We start from the raw sequence: 17,093 nt of genomic DNA on the forward strand, positions 1-17,093 counted from the left end.
CTCCCATGATCCAATCACCTGCCACCAGGTCCTTCCCTTGACACATGGGAATTATAATTTGAGATGAGAGTTGGGTGAGGACACAGCACCAAACCATATCACCTCATATACTCATCATTTTTGTGGTGGGAAAGAATTTATATCTACTCTCAGCATTTTTCAAGAATATGATATATTATTAAGTACAGTTGCCACGCTGTACAATAGATTGCTTGACTGTATTCCTCCTATTTAACTGACGTGTTGTGGCCTTTGACCAACATTGCTCCAGTTCTCCCCAGCCCTTGGTCACCATCATTCTACTCTCTACTTTCGCGAGATCACCTTTATTAGATGCCACAGATGAGTGAGGTCATGTGGTATTTGTCTTTCTGTGCCTGGCTTATTTCACTAAGCATCTTGCTTTTTGATCCACTCGTCTTTATGTGCCATACTTACATTCTTTTTTCATTTTCTTTCTTTTTTATTACGATTTTGTTTTGAAACAATTTTAAACTTACAGAAAAGTTGCAGGTATGATACAAAGCAGTTTCTTTTTCCTGAGATGTCTGGGAGTAAATTGCCTGTGTGTTGCTCCATTGTCCCCTAGTATGTGCATTTCCTACTAATAAGGACTCTCTCCTATAAACCAAAACACAACCTGCAAAATCAAGAAATTAACATTGATACATCACTATCATTTAATCTTCAGACACACTCAAATTTTGCCAGATGCCTCAAAAGTGTTGTTTACAGCAAAAGAATCCAATTTGGAACCATGAGTTGCTTTTCACTGTCTTGTCTTCCCAGAGTCCCTAACTCTGGCCCAATTCTCAGTCTTTCCTTGACTTGCATTACCTTGACACTTTTGAAGACTACAGACTGGTTACTTTTTACTGTGTTTTTCAATTTGCATTTCTTTCATGTTTCCCCTTTATTAGATTCAAGTTGTACATTTTGGCAGCAATATCACATAAGCAATCCTGTGTTCTTCTTGTCGCATGCCATTAGATGACACAGATTCTGATTTTTTCACTTTTGTTACTTGAATGAGATGGTATCTGCCATGCTTCTCCACAACAAAGTCTTTCTTTTTCCATTTGTATTTAATAAGCATTGTGGGAAGTTACTTTGGAACTACATATATATATATCCATGATCAAACTTTCAATTTATTCATTGATTAATTTGTGTCAGGAATACATATGGTTTCCATTTTATTCAATGGATTATAATTTGTTGCCATCATTGTTTATTTTGATAATAAAATTGTGCTAGATTTGACCAGTGAGGGCCTCTTCAGCTAGGCTTCTCTGTCCGTTTGACACACCTTTATCATTCTTTGAGCTATTCCTTGTTTTCTAGGACAAGATATTCCAAATTCATCTTGTACTTTTCTTGCCTCAGCACTGGAACTACCATTTCTCCAAAGAGTCCTGGTTCCTTTTAGTAAAGCATACGTATTTGGAAGTCACGATCTAGGCACCTGGTATGTGCATTGCTATTTGTGTTACTGTTCCTAGGCTCTATCAGGGGAGAGTTAGGGAATATATGTATGTATGTATATATATTTACATCTAAATTCATTCACATATATCTAATCCATTAGGCATAGATACATACATGTATATGTATATAATGTATACAGTCAGCCCTCTGTATCAGCAGGGAACTGATTCCAGGACCCACCACAGATACCAAAATCCACAGGTGTTCAAATCCCTTATATAAAATGGGGTCAGCACTCTATCTGCAGGTTCCGCACCTGCAGATTCAAGCAATTGTGGATGGAAAATTTGTACAATTGGCCTCCCGTATCCATCTGCTGATGTGAAACCCACTGAAAAGGAGGGCCAACTGTACCCGTATAATCTCCAAAAGTTCACAAAGATGCACCACAGGGCTTATTCTGGTATTCTCCCTTTTCATTTTTGTAATGCCTTTCTCTGACAATGATAAAACTGCCTCTCATTATCCTTATTTCATCAATCCCCAGTACATGACCAAGCACTCATTGCTACCATCCCTTCTTCATGTGAACACCTTCTTTGTGTCTAACACTCACACTGGCCATCACCTCTGTGGGAATGCCCTTTCCACTCTGCTCAGGCTTTGAAACTCACTGTAAACCTCCTTCCACGTGGATGTCTTCTTCACCCTGCTCAGGCTTTGCCACCCTGCTCAGGCTGTGCCTGATACCCCACCCACCCCATCTGTGTCTCCCACATGAATGTCCTCTGATATCCATGCCTGGCCACCCTCCATGTAGACTCTCTTCTCTCCCTCCTCAGGCTCTGAGCACTCGCCAAGATGCTCCCTGCCTTCCTCCGAGAGGCCATTCTTCTCACCCACCCAGGCTCAGACCCAGGCAGCCCTCCTAGACAGGTGCTCTCTTAGCTCAGTTCAATGCCTTCCACTGCACTACTGAGGCTCCCTCCACCTCTGCATCAGGTACAGAGGTCCATCCTGCTCTGCCTACCTAAAGGTGTTAGAATCAAACTCTTCAATAAGGGAAGGAAAGAGAAGTAAAAGATCTCAGTTTCTTTTGAGACAAATTTATCATGTCTGGTATGTTTCTTTCCATTTTTGCTCCCCAAGTTCTCTTCCTCCAGGCTATCACATGTCTGCGGACAAGTTTTACCCTTAATATCTGCCATGAGTAGTTTTATACAATTGAAAAAGATTTACTGAGCAATATATCCTTAATTTGATCCTTGCCTTTAGGTAATATAATTTGTTGAAAGATTTTATTGGCATCTATCCTAAAATTGCTTTTTGACTCTTAAGTTTTACTATTTGGTGTCCAGAAGCAATTGGCTTTTCAATCCTGCAAAGTTCCAATTCTTAAATTTCCCCATTTCCTTTCATTTCAGCTTTCAAACTGAGAAATTCTTCCCTGGGCTTATTTCTTATAGTATCTAGCCAAACACGACAAACATCACTAAACAAACACTCCAACATTATGTTTTCCCCTTGAGCGCCAGGTTCACTTAAATATGATCTACTTCCCAAGTTACATAGGTGACAGTTCTACTAAATATTTAGTCACAATAAAACATGAATCACAACCTTTGTAGCCTCTATTCGTTGTCTTGCCAAAGGCCATCTAACTGTGAAGTCAGTGCCGCATATTTGGGTTGCTTTTTACAAAGCCTTCCAACTTTTGATATGGAAGTGTGTATTAATCAGAGTAGACTAGTTGTGTTTTGATAACAAATGATTCAACGTTTCAGTGCCTTAACACAACAAATGTTGATTTCTTGATGGCATTTTATGTCCTACTCTGGTTGGGGGTAGGGTGGAGTGAAGGTCCTGCTTTGCATAGTCACTCAGGGACTCAGACTGTCAAAGGTCCTGCCATTCTGCGTCTACACTATCTGAAATGACCACTCTCTAGTTGCTTCAGCAGGGGATAGAGGCTGAAGAAGCATGCATGGGCTTTCTATTGCCTCATATCAAACTTGATATACATTACTTATGGTCACATTTCAGTGGCCAGAATTAGTTATGTGGTCCCAGCCAACTGCAAAGGAGCAGAATGTGCAGCCTGCTATGTACCAAAAAGGAGAGAACGAAATATTGGCAAACAGTTGTAGTATCTTCTACAATACACCATTCATTGGTTGATTCCAGTGGTGAGTCTCATTCTGCCATGTTATTATTTATGAGATGTCTTTTACACTAATTCAACAGACATTTATTGAGTTCCTATGGTGTCCGAGTACTCCTTTAGACCCTGGGTATATCTATACACAGATATATCAGTTCAGTGATATATCAGTAAACAAAAGTGACAAAACCTACCTACCCTCATTTTTAATGGGATGGACAGACAAATTTTTAGCTGCTAGGTGTCATTAGGGAAAATTAAAGCAGAAAAGGAGGCTAGGGCTTTCTGGTGGGGGGATGAGATTTAAAAGCTTTAATATTTCACTTGGGAAAGCCTACTAAAACAGTCATTGTGGTAAGCTGAATAATGCTCCCCAAAATGTCTATGTCCTAATCCCTGGAACCTGCAAATATGTGACCTTACATGGCAAAAGGGACTTTGAATCAGTGACTAAATCTTGATCACTTGATCATGAGATGGGGAGATCATCCTAAATTATTCAGGCAGGCCCAACATAATCATGAGGGTCTTTACAAGATGGCAGGGGGGTTAGAATCAGAGAAAGCAATGTGATGATGAAAGCAGAGAAAGAAAGAGATTTGAAGATGCTATGACAATGGCTTTGAAGATGGAGAATGGGTCCTGGAGCCAAGAAATATGGCAGCCTCTAGAATATGGAAAAGACAAGGCAATAGCCCTGTTGACATTTTGACCTCTAGACTTCTGGCCTACAGGACTGTGAGATAATAAATTTTGTGCTGTTTTAAGACACTACATTTGTGTTAATTTGTTACAAGAACAATAGCACTTGAAGGAAGCTCTGAGGGAGGTAAGGAAAAGAACCATGTGGATATTTCAGGGAAGAACTTCCTGGGCATGTAGAACAAATATGAAGCCCCTGAGACAGGAGTGGGTTTGTCACATACAGGGAACAGAAAGGAAGCCAGTATGGCTGAAGTCAAATGAAGGAGGAAGAGGCTTCTGGGAAATGAGTTAGAGGCAGTGCACTGTCAGTTCATGCAGCGGTCTGCAGGTCACTACAATGATTTGGTTTTCATTTTGAGTTAGATGGAAGCCATTGGAGGATTTTAAATTGCAAAGCCACATAAATTGCCTTACACTTAAAAGTAATCACTACTTAGTGATTCCTTTATCACTCTCAACAGAGAGTAGGAGAGCAAGGGTGGAATCAGGGAGATCATTGAGCAAATATAAATAGTCCATATGAAAAATGATCATAGCATGGTCCAGGGTGATAAAAGAGAGGTGGTAAAGGGCAGTCAGGTTAAGGATCTATTCTGAAAATAGATCCTAGGAGACTTACTGATGGATTGGGCATGAGATGTGAATCAAGAATGACTGAGTTTTGGGGCTAGAACAACTAGATGGACAGAGCTGCCATTGACCAAGAAAGGAAGGACTGTGGGAGTTTGGCAAAGTTTAAGAGTTTTAGATATATTAAATTTAAGATGCCTTTTAGACACCTAAGTAGAGACGTCTGGTAACCAGTTGGATATGCTAGTCTGGTGTACAAGAAAGAGGCAAGCCTGGAGGTACACATTTACAAGTATCCAGGATATTTAAAGCCATGATACTGGATAAGAAGACCAAGGAAGACAAAAGAGAGAAGAGGTCACAAGACTGAGCCTTGAACACACTAAGATTTGGAGATCAGGGAGATGTGGAATAATTAGCAAAGGAAACTGAGAATTCGCAATGGTGACCAAGAAAGAAAACAAGAGTGTGTTGCATAAAAGCCAATTGAATACATGTTTTAAGGAGGAAGGAGTGTCCAATGCTAGTGACAGGTGAAGGGGGCTGGGTGCAGTGGCTAGCACCTGCGGTCCCGGCACTTCCAGAGGCCCTTGGGTCTATGAGTTTGAGACCAGCCTAGGCAACATGGCGAAACTCCATCTCTACAAAAAATGCAAGAAGTTAGCTGGGTGTGGTGGCATGCACCTGTAGACTCAGCTACTCAGAAGGCTGACCAGGGAGGATCCCTTGAGCCCAGAAAGTCTAGGCTGCGGTGAGCCGTGATTGCTCCACTGCACTCCAGCCTGGGTGACAGAGCAAGACCCTGTCTTAGAAAAAAAAATAATGAAGTGATACTCAAAATATTTAACAATCAGCATAGTAAAATATTAATGTGAAAGTGTATATATCACAGCCTGAAAGAAATTCCCTTTTATCCTTTAAAAAAGTTAAGCTGAATATGTTATAATTCTGTCATGTAACATAGTATAAATTATTCATCAAATCACTGTAATAAATTCCAAATCATTTATTAATTTTTAGAAATTGTTTATTTGAGGAGGCTCTCACCAGATAAATGATGCTGCTGTCTGAGCCATGCATAGATAAAGAGAACAGACTCAAACACAGAAAAAGTTCCCTGTTAGTAGTCATTGGTGACATAGTGTGCCAAATTAAATAGTATTGATCATGGTGCCAAATTCTTTCAGCTTCTATTGAAAAGCACTCACATTAAAAACATTGTATCCTCACCAAATCTTTCAGGCCAGATGTTGCTGAGATTTTGTATATTAAAGTGCTCTTATTATCAACTAAATCAAGAAAATCATTTTGGAATATCATACTTAATTGGGTGAAATATGATCCTTTGAGCCAAACAAGACTCAAAGTACTGTAGCAGTGAAGGGCATTTGTCCATGTGCTGGATTGACTGGGTTTGAATGTTAATTCTGCCATTTAGGTTTTAAATCACTACTTTGTGCCTCGGTTGTCTTATCTGTAGAAATAAAAATGATAATGATGATTATGGTACTCAAACAAATTAATATTTACCGAATAGAGAAAATACTATAATTGTTCTCGTTTTTATTAATGAAATTATTGTTGCTAATTCTTGTGATGGGCAAGTGTTTGGTGGGTTTGGGTGATCCTGTGCAGTTAAATGGAGGTAAAATTCAACAGTGACCCACACTCTGGGCCTTCCTGACCTCAAACTGCCCCCAAGGTCCCTATCCTTTGTTTTCCTTACCACCTGTGTTCTCTGCCTCTCCCAGACCCTCTCAGAGGTAAAGTCCCATGGAGGCCACAGTACTGTGCAGCCATGTGAAAGTGACACCATACGGGTACCAGAAGCACCAGGTCACAGTTTTAGAGGCTAAATGAGCCCTAGACATCTGCTCCCTTGAATACCAGTGTCATCAGGGGCACTTTCTACAAATGTCTGAGCCTACTAGAACCAGAATCTAAGGTTGGGTCGTGAGAGCTATGGCGGACTGGCTGGCATTCCAGGAGCACAGTGGATGCCAGAGAAGCTTTCCAGAAGGCTGTGTCAGAGAAGGCCCCACTCAGAGGTCCTCAGGGCTGTGTGTGGAGGGTGGGCAGGCCCTTGGGCTGGTGGTGGGTATGGCAGTGCCAGGGAGTGAGTGCTCCAAGGGGTATAACTGGCACATATGCTATTGACCGATGGAAATAGAAACTGGCCTTAGTGTGGGAGCAAGGACCTGGAGGCTTTCTGCAATGCCTGGATTAACTCTTTGATTTCTGGATCCTGGGGTAGTAAGAAATGGGTCCCAGGGAATAGCAGTGGTTGGTGGAGGCACTCAGAGGTTTGGAAATGTGTCTATTTATCAATGATTTGGAAATATTTTAATATTAAACAACCAGCATGGCTGCAACAGTGCATATGGCTTGATATTTGCTCTACTGTTAGTTTAAGCAAGTCGCGATCTATGAGATTTTTGCAGTGTGGAGGTCATTGATGTTTCAGTGAGCTGATGAAAGTATGAGCCTGACTGAAGGGTTCAGGGGAAAATGCAAGGACAATTGGCAACTCTATCAGGGCATTTTGCTAGGAAGAGGAGCAGAAAAATGGGGTTGGAGATTGGAGGATCAAAAGATTTTCCTAAAATCGAATTAACAGCATGTTTGTATGTTGATGAGAAAGCTCCTGTGGACTAGACGATGCCTTCATTTATTACCCATAGGCTGTGTGTGGAATGTACTAAGGCTACTCTTATTATTTGCAAGTTTTCTTCCATTTCCACTATGAACTGCTTCCTCTATGAACTACCAGACATCCCTTCCACTGATATTTTTTCTTCTCTTGCTATAGATGCTATTCTGATTCATTTCTGGATGTTTTTCTTTTTCTGCCTCTATTTTTAGTGTAAAGTCTGCTTGATAAATCAATAAGCATCCATGTAGCCTGCATATCCTGGATGTGTGCTCTTTTCTCTGCCAGGAGACCAAGACATTAGTATCTTAAAGCATAGCTGGGAAAACCAAATACCATTCTGTTGTACCAGTTTTGCAGATAGATTGCTTGCTTTATCTATCCACATATCTATTTATCCATCTACCTACCTAGCAACCCATCTATTAATCTGTCTGTCTATCCATCATCTATCTCTTATCTGTCTGTCTATCTATCTATCATGTATTTATCATCTATCTAATCTATCCGTCTATTTATCTATCTATCCATCTATCTCTATCTCTACCCATCTTTCTCTCTCTCTCTCTCCCCCGCCCCCCACCTCCATCTTATCGATCTTGTTCTAGAAAGAGATTAAACCACTCTGGCTGACTATGGATTAGATTTCTCTCCTCAAATCCCAACCTTAGTTGAAATGAAGAACACTACCTACCCGAACCTCAAGTTTTATACTTTTATGACAAGGTATTCTTCTCTAGAGTACTCCTCCATTCGCCACTCCCCACTCCCCAACTCCTTCAGGAATAAGTCAAAATGGTAGGGATGAAAAGAGTGATAAGTCTCATTAGTGTCCATCACATTCTGGATTCCAGCACATCAGAGACAGGCCCCTCTTGATATCTCACATCCACTGTATAATATTTCTTTCATTTTTTTTTTTTCTCAAGGATAGTTACCTCTTTCTTCCTGGGCCCGTTAAGTGGTTTTCTCCTAGTCTGTTATGCCTTTGAATTCACTTTATTATTCCATGGAGAATGAGATACTGCTTCTTTTCCAAAGGCCACAGGAGGAGACAATAGATTAAGAGCCCAAACTATTGTATAAGCCAGGCCTGGGCACAGGTCCCAGCCTTGCCACTGATTAGCTCTATGAGACATGTTCCCTGAAAAATAGGGACAAAATTGAACACATTTTATTAAGGTTGTTGTGAGGATCAAATGAAGAAAAAAAGTAAAATTATTAGCTTTTTAAAAAGTCCTTGCTTTCATTCTACAGTAAAATAGTTCTACTTTATTATGAGTATCATACTTAATTTTGACATCCTAAATTGTGATTTCTTCCTATATTTCTAAATCCTTATGCATAGGTATAATTCCCTCAATGGCCAATAATTTTTCTCCATGAAGAAAGCTTTCTTTACTAATCTAATTGATGTTGCTAGAAAGGTCTAACATTCTGAAATGTTTTTTGTTGTGACCCTCTCAGAATTCAGTTTTATGCAGGGAGATAACCCTACCTGCAAAAATGTACATTAGAAAAACCTATACCTCAAAGTAATAGTAGGTAGATTACTTGTTTTATTTCTAGTTTCCATATTCATAAAGTGAAGGGATAGGTGCAGAGCATCTCTAAGATCCTTTTCGGACATATGCAACCAATAATATCAGTTTCAAATTTCTGTGAGGAAGGAGATTTAATGGTTGATGAAATGAAGCTGGGGCCTTAGTGGCTGTTCGCTGCCTATGTTCCTCTTGTTTTCATGACAGCATTGGATGGATTAACCAATATGTCACTGCAGGATTAGTAGACTTGGCAGTCATGACGTTTCTCTCTTCTGTCCACAGTAGTCCTTGTTAATTTATCACAGGCCTCTTTCCTTCTGCACTTGATAAAGTCTCAGCATTCTTCTCAACAGTGTTGCAGCAAGCCATTACCAATCAATTGGTGTTAGCATGCAAATATAAATCGATTTTCTATTCTTGGAATAAAAATATTTGTTACAGAAAATGTATCCTCATAACATACAGGAAGCACTCAGTAGAATTTCATTTTCTTTTATATTCCAAGACTATATCAACTAAGGTGAAAAGCATCTCCCTCCAGGGCAGATTCTTCCTGTACTAATTATGCATTTGTCCATCCTTTGATACTTATAACTTTCTCTACTGAGAGTGGGCAACCCTGGTCATGTGACATTTTGGTTTTAGTGAGAGGAGCAAAAACTCTGTTTTGGTGACATTTCTATTGGTGACAGAAGCTCTTTCTTCCTGTTTCTTACCTCTTTCTCTCAGTGGCCTCTCATTTCTGAAGTTTTCAGAATTGTCATGCCTCTTTCTCCCCTCAGAATAAGGAATAATTAAAACTAAAAATGTATAGGATACAATATTGTTACCCCTATGAGTGAGAGATTTGGAAAGGCCAGCCTTGATCTATAGCAATAACTTCCTGTGATAAGATTTCAGTGAGTAAAACCAAAGGAGAAATACGCAGGAAAGAGCTGCTTTTCTGTTGCATCTCCAATTGTGTTATTTGGTCTTCATGGGGAAGAGTGGCAAATGGGATACTCATTTTATCTTGAAAAATAGTTGGGGTTCTTAGACTAGAACTCTATGGAAGGTGTCAGAGATGAGATAAAAACAAATATTCACATTCAGGAGCAGTGACATTTAATAAAGTGGTTGAGCAGTGATATTAAATAAGTTCTCAGGCCATTTTTAAGTGATTAATGTGAGTGGATGGAGGCCAGGATTCATTGGGGAAGAAAGATAGGGCTGTTTTTCTTGATTCAAAATAGCAAGTAATGGTGGTAAAAATTTCACAGGAAGTTTTGTTTGATTGTCTTTGGCATTAAATGGCATTGACTATTTTAATAGCCTTTTCTTCCCAGCCTCCACAGGAGTAGAAAGGGTAAAGTCTATGGATAAATTGAAATATTTGTGAGCAGATTCTTGGTTGATGCTGGAGTTGTTCACAGGCACTATGACTTCTCTATCCACTAACCAGTCCCATTTCCTAGGTGAATTTCACTGACCCAAGAGTATTGTTTCGTCATGCTAGAAGAGCATGGCCTTTAGAAAGCATGGAAACGAGGGACAATGGAGCGGAATGACCCTTTTGGAAGGCAATAGGGTATTATCTGGCCCAGCTTCCTACCTAAAGAAGGATTTGCAACTCAGCTTCTCTTCAAATGTTCATTTGCTTCTCCTTTAACATTGGGACTGGGAAATTGGAATGTTTACATTTTTCTTGAGCAAAAAGGATACATTCTTTGACAAATATGAATGAACTCATTGAGATATGTTGATAGACTAGTTTGATCACAGGAGAAGACTGGGATATATGGCGATTTTTCACAAAGAGCTGAGAGCATTTTTCATACCTAAGTTCTAGTCCTAATTCTCTCACTGATGAGTGGTCAAGAGCTTGGGCTTTGGAGACCTGGGCTAGAATCAGAGAAGAATCAGAGGAGAAAACTTAATTCAGGGCCCTTCACTTGCATAGACTCCTTGTAAGGCTCTGAGAGGGATCCTAGCAGTGTGTGTGTACATAGTCATATAGTTTAGTAAAATATATATTTATGTAATATATTTTCATGTTTTTATATACATATTTATATTTTATATGTAATTTATATTTTCTATATATATTATGTATACCTAGACAAATATATAACACATATTTAATATTTTAAAAATATAAATTTATATACTTTCATATATTTTTACTATATGTATACATATAAAAACTATTAGTAAGACTGAAGACTCTGTCTACTCCCAATTTTACCCCGATTTCTGTTTTAATCATCCAAAGAAACACGTGTGTGTGTGCTCACATCCTACACTCACACCCACACTCCACAGCGTGCACACACACGTGCACAAACACACGCACATGTGAACGCGCACACATGCACACACACACACGCATACATACTCTCTTTCTCTCTGTCTCTCTCCTTTTCAATTGTCAGCTAGGATTCAAGCTGATTGCTCGATTTCACCCACACAGAAGTCTTGGGCTGTTTCCACTCCAGCCAGTTAACCCACGGGGGTCCTCGGCGCCTCCTTTAGGGCTCAGGAGCACATACTTCAGATCCAGGCCATCTGGGTTTGAAATCTGTCTCCACCACCTTCTACTGTGAGTCCATGGGGAAGCTGTTTCATGTCTTTGTACCTCAGTCTCTTCTCTGTAAAATGGGAATAATAATAATATTCACCTCTAGGGTGTTGTGAAGATGAAATGAATTAACACATAAAATACACATAAAATAAACCATGGTAAGCTTTATTATATCCTTTTAAGTAACACCTTGTAAATGCTCATTGAGTGTTGGCCATTAATATTCTCCTTATTTCATCAGTTTCTGCTGAAGTGTCGGAGATTGTATTTACCTTAAACCTTCTGCCAGTTATATAGTATTTGTTTAATTAAATTATAAGCTATAAAATGAGGAAAATTAGAATACAAAATAAGTTTTTCAAAGAGTAAACTGTATTACATTTTAAAATCCTTTAGTCCTTTAGAGATTATGTTCTATTTTTATATTTTATGTAATTTTGTCAGTGGTAGATAGTAATTTATCTTTAATTGCTTTATTTGCCAATGTACAAAAAAGATCTTGCCTTAAGAAAATTTTTTTATTAGTTCATGAAATCCAAAATGCTAGGAACCACTGGTCCAGAAGATTTTAATTCTCCTTTCAATTCTCAAGTTCTATGGACAAAAGCATTTTTCTAAGGGTCACTGCTTCAACAAGGTACTTGGGGACTGGGGTCTATGCTTCACAAAACCTTGCACCCATCTTCCTTTAACACCCTTGATTTTTTTTTTCATGGAGCTTCTAAAGGCAGATGGAGAAAGACAACTCAGGCCTTTTTTCTCCATGCTCATTAGCATTGGGTGCTATGGTCTGAATGTTTGCGTCTCCCGCCAGATTCACATGTTGAAACCTAATCATCAACGTAATGGTGTTAGGATGTGGCACTGTTGGGGGGTGATTCCGTCATGAGGGTAGAACCTTCATAAATGGGATCAGTGCCCTTATCAAAGAGACCCTAGACACCTTGCCGGCCTCTTTCACCATGTGAGGACACAACAAAAACGCAGCACTGTCTACGAGGAACAGGCCTTCACCAGGCATGAATATGCTGGTGCCCCAGTGTTAGACTTCCCAGCTGCCAGGACTGGGAGAAATAAATTTCTGTTGTTTGTAAGGCATCTAGCCTATGATATTTTGTTATAGCCACCTGAACGGACTAAAACACAGGGTTACAGGTAAAACAACAACAACAACAACAAAAACTTATATATGAAGCTGCAGGGATTTTCCATACTGCTCTATCCACTGGTGTTAAGAGGGCAAATAAAGGAATTCAGAAGCTCCTTAAGCATTTAGCCAAGACCAAGGGAGAGTCTGTGGGTAGAGAAGAGTCCAAAGTGCCTGTGAACAGCAAGGTGTTCAGTTCCAACAAAGGACTCTTGGCACCAGCACCTTCCTCCTGTCCCTCATATATGAAAAGAGAGACTTTTCCCACTCCCTCTCCCAATGTGAAAAGAGAGCTGCTTAATAATCAAGACCATTTTAAGGCCAAGGACAATCAATTAATAACAACACTTCCCTGAAATTTCAACCCCCCAAACACACATTTTAATCAAAAGAACAGCTTTCCACGTCCCTCCTCTAATAGATCCTGGCCTCCATCCACCCAAATGAATCACTCCAAGATGGCCTGAGAACTTATTTAATGTCACTGCCTAATCACTTTATTAAATGTCACTGCTCCTGATTGTGAAGATGTGTTTTGTTTCTCGTCCCCACCCATCTGTCTGAGGGTCTGATTCTGAGGACACCTATTTTCTTGTCAAGCACAGTTAGAGACTCCTACCGTGCACCGTGTCTTTGCATCCACACTAAGATCCCAGATACTTTGAAATGGAATGCACTTCTGCAAATGTGCTTTATTACCACAGAAGTCCTCAGAAAGCAGGCAAATTCCACTCTTGACACCTATTGCCTTTCCTGCCTTTCTAGGTAGAGGTGGAAAATATGAAAACTCAGCTATTTGCAAACCAACATTTTGGGAAAGCAGGCAATTTTGTAGCCTTTATTAGGAGAGCAGTGCGTTCAGCTATGAGCTGAAAGAGAAAGCAATCAGTTATTTTCATAACTACCAGAACAAGAACCTATGATGGTCTTTTAGTATTTGTCCACCGAGCCTGACATCTGGGGCACCCCATGATTCAGTCTGACACAGGCTTCCCAGCATCACACCCACGACTTCACTAGGGAACCTTGAGTAAGTCTGAGGCAGGCCCTGCTTGTGATTTTCCAGCACGCCAAATGTCTTCATTTGTGTTTTTATCCTTGCCCTTTTCCTTGTCCCTAGCCAGTCCTCTTTATGCTAAACCATTCACTTATTTAACTGAAGACTGATTTATTAGGTTTTTACGTGTGCTGAGCTTTGGGGAATGGTAACACATAAGATAAGGGCCGTGCCTTCAAGGTACTTAAGATCTCATGTGTAAAGACTGACGTGTAAACTAAGAAGTAAATGGACATTTCAGAGGGGGAAATACCTGCTCAAGGGGCATGGTAGCATAAACGATGGAGTAGCCAGGTCTGTTTGGGGGCTCTGGAGGGAAAGGGCTCACAGAGGAGGTGACTCTTGAGGAAGATGAGCAGGTGCTTTCCAGGTGGTTGGGGAGGAGGCTGCAAGGGATGGGCCTCGGTTGGGAAGCGGCATGGGGTACCTTTGCATGCTTGTGCCAGAGCTTTTCAGTGTAATATGTGATGCGAGTGTGTGTGTGTGAGTGTGGGAGTGTGCATGCGCAGGTTAGAGCATGTTGTGTCTCTCACAGCCTGATATTTAGGAACATCCGCGCACATATCCGAGGCAGTCTGTGAGGCAGTGAGGTTTATTTAACATTCACTGTGGGACAAATAAGAGAAAATTAAAAGAGCAATTTTAGTAGGGAATAATTGTTTTCCATACACCATAATTACAACTGCTTGTAAATGCTGCTATCATAAACGAATCTGCTGTTTAGAGTTCTCCTAAATTCTCTTGGTAATGAACAGACGCTGAAGGAAAGGGACTTCAGCACTCCAGATGGGGAAGTTGGGCTTGCACTGACCCCTGGCGTCTGCCTTCCGCAGAGGCTTCTCCCTGCTGGCACACGACTAGAGAGCAGGCTGGGAAGACTCCCTGGACACCTTTGAAACAGAAGCCAGTCTTTGAATCTCAGCCTTCTCAGGCCTTCTGAGGTCATTTCCCAATATTTGTTTTCTGTGATATTTCTCCTATGCCTCAACAAATGGCACATTCAGAAGCTGCCAATCAGAAACCCGACTGTCATTTGCGATGCTTCCTTCCCTTCCCCTCCATTCTCACACCGCCCCCCCCAAGCCAATGTCCGTCAGTCACTGAGGCCTATTGATCGTGACTCCAATGTCTACTGCTTGAAATTAGGACAACATCATGGCTCTGGGATGCCACACCAGCCTCCTGACTGGCTTTCCTGCTTCAAATTTGTTGTCACTGGGGACATTCTACTTTTAGTTCATTACATTTATTCCTCAACTAGCCCTTGATATGCTAGGATTGCTGTTAGTTGCTTCTATTAAGTAGCTGCATAAACTTGGCTGTGTCATATGGGCAATCTTCTACAAAATGAAGCTATGGGGCAAGAATCGTGCCTTTCTATCTTTTTACTAGAAGGACTTCTGCTATTGGTTCCCTCAGCATCCTGTCCTTTCCCCTTGTTTTGAAAAAAATCCCTCTCCTAACAAATAAGCTCTTTGATTAAAGTAAAATTAATTTGTTGTTCTTTTTTTCATAGAAGACACATTTAACTGCTAATTGGAGTATTTGGTTAGAGGATAACTGCTGTTATCACAAGGAGTTAATATAATTCCAGCCAAAAGCAAAACAAAACACCCTGATGTTTTATCCGCCTGTGCAGCCTTATCATGAAGAAATCTACATTTCTGTTGCTATTTTGAAATACTGAAAATAGCACATCACCTCACATTATAACAGTCAGATCCCCGTGATAAAAAGGGATCAACTGAAATAAATGACCACAAAAGTCACATCTGGCTCTGAGATTCTAGGTGTCTCAAGCATTCATATCTTAAATTCCTCTTAGCATTTCTAGAGTGAACCTGGCTCATTCCTTTTTAATTGCACCTGGTCCATAAATAAATATTCCATCGCCAATGCCAGCTCTAATTAATTGAAGTTGGGAGGAGTTGACCATGCTACTTGCAAATTGAGCATGTATGTGTAGAGAACTTAGAACAAATTAATTTCACATAGATTTCATGATTGATTATTTAATGCATGGTAATTAAACATTTTTGGTAGGGTATGAAGAGTCTAATTAGTATCAATTTTTACATTGCCAAATCATATTTCTAATTTTTCTTTTCTTTATTGGTCCATTAATATCTGAAAAGTGTCATTTTTCCTTTGATGCTATACACCATTCACCTTGCTTTTCTTCATGAACGTCATCATCACCATCATCACCATGTCATATGTACCAGTAATCTCAGATAAAGGTCACTGTTCTCCAAGCAGGCAGATCACTTTACACCTGGTAACTCCTATTTCCTTGTGGTGCAAATCTAGCTCATTAGAGTCAGGCTACTTGAACTCTTCCCAGCCTCTACCTTACTGCTTTCCTTCTTGACATATATGTATCAAATGTATCATATGATCCTTGCTGAGATCATAAATGGGGCTTAGGGGATAGCTAGATGTAAATTTAAGAACAATTTGGAAAATGTTAATGTAGAACTGTATGCTAAAGTTATTGTGTTAATATGAAATTCTTGGGCATGATAGTGGTATTATAGTTCTAAAGGAAAGGGTCTTTGTTCTTAAAGATACGTGCTGAAATTCTCAGAGTGGATTGACGTGATGTCTGTTGCCTTCAAATAGTTTTCTTAAAAAAAAAAAAGGAAAAGAAAGAGTGGCTTCTGTGTGTGGGTGTCTACATATATTACAAAAAGAAAGATAAAGCAAATGTGGCAAAATGTTACCAACTGGTGAATCTGGGTGAGGAGTCTATAGGTGGTCATTACACTAGTTTCTACACTTTTCTGTAGGTTGGAAAGTTTTCAGAACATGTTGAGAAAAGTATTTTTTGAATCACTTCGATGTTACTCAGGTTTTATTTCAAACCTCTTCTTTCCTTAAAATCCCAATCCCTCCCTGCTGTACTAACCTCAGGAGGCAACTTTCTCCTTGTACTCAGTCAGGATGGGTTGAGTTATGATGCAATAACAATCTGAAAATCTCAGTAACTTAAACCATCAAAAGTTTCTATCTCACTCATGCTACGTGGCCATTTCAGATCAGTGGGAGATTAAAGCCATCTTTGTGAACGTCTCATGTACCTCATTCTCATCTCATGAAAACCTTGTGTCTGAAGTGGACTTTTTTCCATTATTTTCAAAGAAAGAGGTTTCTTTTCTCTCATTTAAAGATAACTGCTTCACGTGAACTCTGGACCCCTGCTCCTTCTGGGATTTTGCTTCCACAAGGTGTACCTCATTCCTCCATCTCTTACAGCTTCAGCCTCCTTCTC

Source organism: Mandrillus leucophaeus, unplaced genomic scaffold, assembly GCF_000951045.1.
Source record: "Mandrillus leucophaeus isolate KB7577 unplaced genomic scaffold, Mleu.le_1.0 Scaffold172, whole genome shotgun sequence".
In the NCBI taxonomy this organism is placed as follows: domain Eukaryota; kingdom Metazoa; phylum Chordata; class Mammalia; order Primates; family Cercopithecidae; genus Mandrillus; species Mandrillus leucophaeus.